Here is a 7,878-nt window from a genome sequence, read left to right on the forward strand (position 1 = left end):
ATTTAGAAAGCTACACCCATGCCCAGGCAAGCTGCATACCCAGGAAGGCCTGAAAAGGCCTTAAGTTTTCACTTTGGGCTGATTCCTAGGATCAGAGAAAGCCTACTGGAGTATTTGAAGGAGTGTTTTAACATAGAGCCAAGATGCAGAGACTGTGAGAAGTAGTTGGATTTTTTTGTTTTTCTGCTTCTTTTTAAAATTTTTTGTGAGTTTTTGTTGTTGTCTTCTTTTTTAACTCCTGACATTCAAGGAAATCTGTCAAAACATTAGCTGAACATGAGCTAAAGGAACAGACACTTCCATGACCACACACAATAAGGAATAGTCTTTGCAAAATAGTGTGGAAAAATCTCAAAGCATGTGGACTACCACAGCCTACAGCAGTAATAATTTAAAAAAAGAAAAGCAAACCCTGGGGAAGAAGGAAAATCTGATATCCAGAGTTACTGCATTATAATTGTCAGATGCCCAACTTTCAACGACAAAAAAATCACAAGGCATACAAAAAAAGTGAAAAATATAATCCATCCAAAGAACAAATGGATAGAAACCACCGTTGAAAAGGCACAGACATTGGACTTGCTAGACAAAAACTTCAAAACAACTGTATTAAATATGCTCAAAAAGCTAAAGGAAAATCTGGACAAAGAGCTAAAGAAATCAGGAAAACATTTTATGAACAAAATAAGAATATCAATAGAGATAGAAATTACAAAAATAAGCCAAACATTCTGAAGCATTATGGGGCTGTCCTAGAAGAAGAAAGGGGCAAAGAGATTATTTGAAGAAATAATGTCTGAAAACCTTGCAGATATGATGAAATGCTTAAATCTACAAATCTAAGAAGCTTAATGTATTGCACATAAGATAAACTGACACATTCTAATCAAACTGTTGAGAGACAAAGTCAAAGAGAGAATCTTGAAAGCAGCAAGAGAAAAGTGACATCACAAATAAGGAATCCTCAATAAGATTTACTAGCTGACTACTCAGAAGAAACCTTGGACACTAGAAGTCAGTGGAATGATGTAAAATGCCAAAAGAAAAATCTTTCAGCCAAGAAATTTATATCTGGCAAATCTGTCCTTCCAAAATGAGGGAGAAATTAAGACGTTCCCAGATAAACAAAAGCTGACTACCGCTAGACCAGCCCTACAAGAAATGTTAAAAGGAATCCTTTAGATTGAAACAAAAGGACACTAGACAATAACTTGAAGAAGTAAGAAGAAATAAAGATCTCCAGTAAAGGTGAATACATGGGCAAATATAAAAGCCAGAATTATTGCAGTTTTGGTTTGTAACTACTTTTTATTTTCTAAGATGGAAATTTATAGCTTTAAAGGCATCCATTAAAAAAGATCTCAAATAAGCAAGCTGTAAACTTTGAGGAACTAGAAAAAGAAGAGCAAAATAAACTAAAAACTAGTAGAAGGAAATAATATAGATTAGAGTGGAAATAAATAAAGAATATAAAAACAAGGAGAAAATTGATAAAAATCAAAAGTTGGTTCTTTGAAAAGATCAACAAAATTAACAAACCCTTAGCTAGATTGAATAAGGGGGAAAAAAGACTCAAATTCCTAAAATCAGAAATGCAAATAGGAACATTTTTACCTATTTTACAGAAATAAAAAGGATTTTGAGAATACTGTGAACAATTGTATGCCACCAAATTAGATAACCTAGATGAAATTGACAAATTCCTAGAAATACACTATCTACGAAAAGCAACTCATGAAGAAATAGGAAATAGGTAAACCTATAACTAGTAAGGAGATTAAATCAGCAATCAAAAACCTCCCAACAGAGCAAAGCCCAGGACCAGATGGCTTCATTGGTGAATTCTACCAAATATTGAAATAAGAGTTAACACCGATCCTTCTCAAACTCTTCCAAAACAATCAAAGCAAGAAAGAACACTTTCTAGCTCATTCTATGAAGCAGGACTAACCTAATAACAACAACAAAGACACTACAAAATAACAAAAAACAAAAAACAAAACAAACAAAAAACTACAGACCAGTATCCCTGATGAATATTGCTGCAAACATCCTCAACAAAACCCTAGCAAATCAAATTCAGCATATTAGACTATATATAAATGTATGAAATGAACATGTACACCTTAAATTTATAGAATGTTATATGTCAAATTATTTCAAATAAATAAATAACAGCATATGAAAAGGATTATACACCATGAGCAAGTGAGATTTATTCTTGGAATGCAAAAGAAATTTCAACTTATGAAAACCAAGCAATGTAATATATCACAGCAATAAAATGAAGGAAAAAAACCTACATTATCATCTCAACTGATACAGAAAAGGCATTTGACAAAATTCAACACCCTTTCATGATAAAAAAAACAAAAACACTCAGTAAACTAGGTATAAAAGGGAACTTCTTCAACATAATAAATAGGTCATATATGAAAAAACCACAGCTAATATCATACTCAAAGATAAAAGACTGAAAGCTTTCCCTCTGAGAACAAAACAAGGACGCCTGCTTTAACCACTTCTATTCAGCGTAGCATTGGAGGTTCTAGCTAGAGCAATTAGGCAAGAAAAAGAAACAAAAGCATCCAAATTGGAAAGGAAGAAGTAAAATTATCTCTATTCACAAGTGATGTGATCTTATACACAGAAAACCCTAAAGATTCCACACACAAAAACTGTTAGAGCTAATAAATTTAGCAAAGTCCCAGGGTACAAAATCAACACCAAAAATCAACTGCATTTTCTACACACTGGCAATGAACAATCTGAAATGGAAACTAAGAAAACAATTCCAGTAAGAGCTAAAGCTATAAAACTCGTAGAAGAAAATACAGGGGGAAAGCTTCATGACATTGGATTTGGCAATGATTTCTTGGATATAACACTAAAAGTACAGACAACAAAAGAAAAAATAGAAAAGCTGGACTTGATCAAACTTAAAACTTTTGTGTATCAAAAGACATTATTAAGAGTGAAAAGACAACCTAAAGAATGGGAGAAAATATCTGCAAATCATATATCTGATAAGGGATTAATATCTAGAACATATAAAGAAGTCCTACCACTCAACAACAACAAACAAACAACCCAATTTAAAAATGGGCAAAGAACTTGGATAGACATTTCTCCAGTTGTATACATACACAATGGCATATTATTCAGCCATAAAAAGGGATGAAATTGATACATGCTACTACATGGATGTACCTTGAACACATTATGCTAATTGAAACACAATGCTAAATCAGACACAAAAGGACAAATATTTTGATTCCACTTATATGAGGTACCTAGAATAGGCAAATTCATCGAGATAAGAAGTAGAATAGAGGATACCAAAGGCTGGAGGGAGGGAGGGAGGGAGGGAGAGGGAATAGGAAGTTATTGTTTAATAGGCACAGAGCTTCTGTTTGGGATAGTGAAAAAGTTCTGGATATAGTGGTGATAATTACACAACATTGTGAATGTTCTTAATGCCACTGAATTATACACACACCTTAAATGGTTAACATGGTAAACTTCATATGTACATTTTGCCACACACACAAAAAGTTTGGAGGATACGGTAACCAGACTCTAAGATATCCCCCGATAATCCCTGCCTCCTGGGATTCATTCCCTTGTATAATCTCCTCTGACTGAGTATGGCCTGGACTTAGTGACTGACTTCTAACAAATAGTACAAGGCAAAAGTAACAGTATATGAGAGTCCAGGTCATCAAACAAATTGTGGCATCACTCTCTCCTTTGGATCACTCATTTGGGGGAAGCCATCCACCACGCTGTGAAGAGCTCCATGAACAGGTCCATACAGTGAGGAACTGACTGCCTGTCAATAGCCCTGAGTGAGCTGGGAAGCAGATCCAACAGCTGTCAAGCTCTCATAAGACTTCAGCCACAGGTAACATCATTAAAGCACCTTTCTAAGAGCTCCTGAGCCATCACATTCAACTAAACTGCTCTTGGATTTCTGACCCTCAGATACTGTGTGAGATATGTTGTTTTAAGCTGCTAGACTTCAGAATAGTTTGTTATGCAGTAATTGATAACTAATACCAGAAGTGGAGGTGAGGAAAAGATGTTAAAGCAAGAGTCCAAGTATCTTGAAAGAGAATAATCACAAAATGCTATGTTCATCACGTAAAATATTACATAAAATTTCACATTTTACAATTAAAACAGTTTCTCAAGTTAGTTATTTGCTGTGTAATGAATAGACTTTAAAGAAACAAAAGGAGAAAATGTCAATCTTAAGAAACAAGAACACTGAACTCACACAGGATACCAAGAAAGCTTGAATCAATTTCATTGGCATTAAAAGTTTTTATTTGGAATTTAATCCACAATCTGTACAAGTTATTTACAAGGCATGAAAATGGAGAACAGCACAAAATACAGTTGAGGTATAAGCTAAGAGCACAGTATGTCATGTTTCAATAAATATAATTCAAAATTTGTAAACTAAGTGACCAGATAGATGAGTCTTGTTTTATAGTAAAACCATATAAAATATTTATTTCACGTGAGGTAGAGGACAGTTTTGTGTGTCATGTAATACAACCAACCACAGCAATTTTAACCATAAAACTGTACATCATTGGTAAGATTTTAAATTGAATTATGGTCAATGTAGTCAACAATTTGTTTCAACAGTTGCACAACAGATCTTTCATTTACTGCCTTCACAGATTAGAACTTCAGAAATAATTTAAGACTACTGTGTTGGCTTAAAATTATCAGGACAAATAAATACTTCTAACAGAATGGTTAAAAGCAAGTATATTTTATTTCTCCCAAACTATAATTCCCCAAGAGTTGTTCAAGATTTAGCAATTCTTTTAGTAGGATTTTTTTTTTTTTACTAGAACTACTTTAAGTATGCTGTGCTTTATTTTCAAGTGAGGTATTTATATTGAAGAAAAAAAATCTTACGAATTTCTCTTACATTCAACTAACTTAATACACTATTTTGTTTTCTGGGCTTAATTTTTAAAATGTCGGTTTTTACATTTGTTCAATTTAATTCAAACACAGTAGCACTATATAAGACATTTAATTCTATCACTAAACAACAGGCTCCAAATTGCATTATGCATTATAGTTTAGAAGCCAATTAAAATGGAAAGATTTTACGAAAGAAAAAAAAGACTGTCCTTTTAAACAAGATGCAATATAGAATACCCATACGAATTTCTTCCAATAATGGAAATCCTTAAGTGTCTTACACTAGAAAAAAATTTTAAGCTGTTTAAGTTATTCAACCCCACGATGTATAATACAGCAGTAATGTGTCCCTTATTGCTGGCAGCTCAATAAAAACTAACAAGTAGTTTCAAGCACAGAAACAGATGTACAGTATGAGCACAACTTTTCATTCTATTAATTTTTAATATCCTGTCGTGCAGATTAAATGTGTAAGAGCAAATAAAAATGAGGATTCTTCCCTAAGCAATCAAAACATAAGTCATTGAGAAGAAAATTTTAGATACTGATCAAAAACCTTCAGCACCAGCTTTCCTATTACTTTTAGGGAAATAACCTTGAGCATGTTTCATATTACTCAAGTTTCTTTATCATTTTACTTTCCTTCAAACAGAAGCCATAGATGTGCAAATAAAATGGTTGTTCTGTCATGTCTTCTAAAATATATGGATAACCTGCAAGTATCATTGTACTCAGTCTATTACACCTACTTTAGTAACTGGTTTTCAATTCAATATGTACAAATGATTTTATAGCTCAACTGGTAAAATATTAAATATGTTATAAAATTAGTTCAAGAACCATAAAACATCCTGACTCTCCTGGACACAGAAATTCAAGCAAAAGAATATGCTTTACAAAACTAAAGCACAAGCCAAACTTACGTTGTTGGTCAAAGCCTTTCCTAGTGTTACAAGTTGCATTTGTGAAATCAGGGTTGTTTAGACAACCTTCCTCAATGACAGCAGGTTTTACATTTACTACAGATTTGGTACCTTTTTCTCATAAAGTTTAGAGTATAGAAACTATCATCACCCAAATTAAACATTACTCATTACACAGTAAACTAACATTCTATCTTTTCTTCCTTTTAAAGATGCTCTAGCACTTTTGATAGGCCGTTCCTTTAACGCAGCTTTTTAAAGTATTTTTATATTTTTCCTAAAAAGAAAAATATTATGACATCTGTGGGAAAATTCGCTTGCCTGATGAATTGGCACACAAAAACTAACACTGAAACAAACTTTAAGCTAGCAACCAACACACAAAATGAGCATGCAAAAATAGAAGAATAATTATATGGATATTTTTAGCAGAGGCCACTTGTAGAGTATTACAAAGTCTCTATATTTTCAAGCTATGTTGTACAGCTTAACTTGAAATTACTTTTAACTATAATAGGCATACTATTTACAATTGACTAAAAAAACATTTTCAAAGAAGTTAGACAGAAACTGATGGCACATCAGTGTATCTTCTGGAAAATGAAAACTATACAATTTCATGTGGCAAGTTTCCCTTATGTGAAGAACTAGAAAAAATAGTTCTTTACTCAACTCTAAATTAAGAGTTTATGATAATTTAAAGGTGATTAAGCATTGCTTAGAATTTTTAAATAACATATTTCAAAGATTAGGCAATTTGTTTTAGAAGTTTTGAGTTGAAACTTAAGTAAGCTTACCATTTAACTAAGTAACATAAGTAGATTTTGAGTGAATTAGAAAAATAAATGAAATTATAGGGGCCTGAATTATACCTCCCAAAAAGCTTAGCTGTGACACAACTAACACACAACTAAAATGAAACAGTATCATAAAATGTATTTGTGATTTTTCTTTCTCCAGATAAAGAAAAGGTATTAGGAGGGTATGTCATTTTTAATATTTGTTCCTGTATGTCATTTTAACATGCGTTCCTCCTTAAGGAGGAACAAGAATCAACAAATTAATTGCAGGTTTAATATAGTAAAAGTTAAATGGAAAATAGAAAATACACATTTAGACCATACTCTAGTAAAGAAACTATACTTTGGGAAGTACAAAAATTCTTTTAGGATATATAAGTACCATTAAGCAAAATATGAAAATAACTGGTTAAATGATAACCTACTTATTTTTGAAGTTCTATACCAAGTATCTATCGTCTAAGATGGGAATAGTAAATAACCTTAACCTTAGCTGATATATTTAAAAAATAAACTTAGCTCTCAAGTTAATTTCATACAGTACCTTACACGAGAACATAAACATAAAATTCATGGGATAATAATGTTGATTAATGGTAGCTTCAGGAAACTTTCTTTAAAAAATGCATACTAAGAATTTTACCTAGTATCTTTTAAGCCAAGAATTAACTAATATGAAATTTGCCATTAAAGAATGACAGGATTTTCTGTGCAAAAAAAAAAAGAAAAGTGCAGAAGAAGTTGCCCCTCCCCCAAACTATGGAATTCCTGTCTTCTAAAAATCATCTAAAAACCTTTTAGTAGCAGATAACTAAACTTCCCTATATTAACCTATCATACACTACCAGTTGACTGTAAATTCCTGATTTTGATATTAAACAGTAACTGAAAATGGTCCATTCGTGCACATTTTGGTAAGACTTAACATTTAAACATACAAAAGTCCAAAATAACCTTCAAAGTGTTTAATATTTTACAATTTAAAGGAAAACAAATCCATTAAGGAAAACAAATCCATTATATAAATTTCAGTAAGACCCACAACTACGTATAAAAACTGTACAGGAGGATTATGGATTGTATGGAAACTGATGTACATCAATGGTATCAATTTTTCTCAAGTACATTAATATTTTCACACCACTATTAACAACATAAACAAAAGTTCAAAAATTATTTCATTTTATTCCCTCTTCTAAAGTTGCTGC

The sequence above is a fragment of the Eubalaena glacialis genome, chromosome 6 (genome assembly GCF_028564815.1).
Source record: "Eubalaena glacialis isolate mEubGla1 chromosome 6, mEubGla1.1.hap2.+ XY, whole genome shotgun sequence".
NCBI lineage: Eukaryota > Metazoa > Chordata > Mammalia > Artiodactyla > Balaenidae > Eubalaena > Eubalaena glacialis.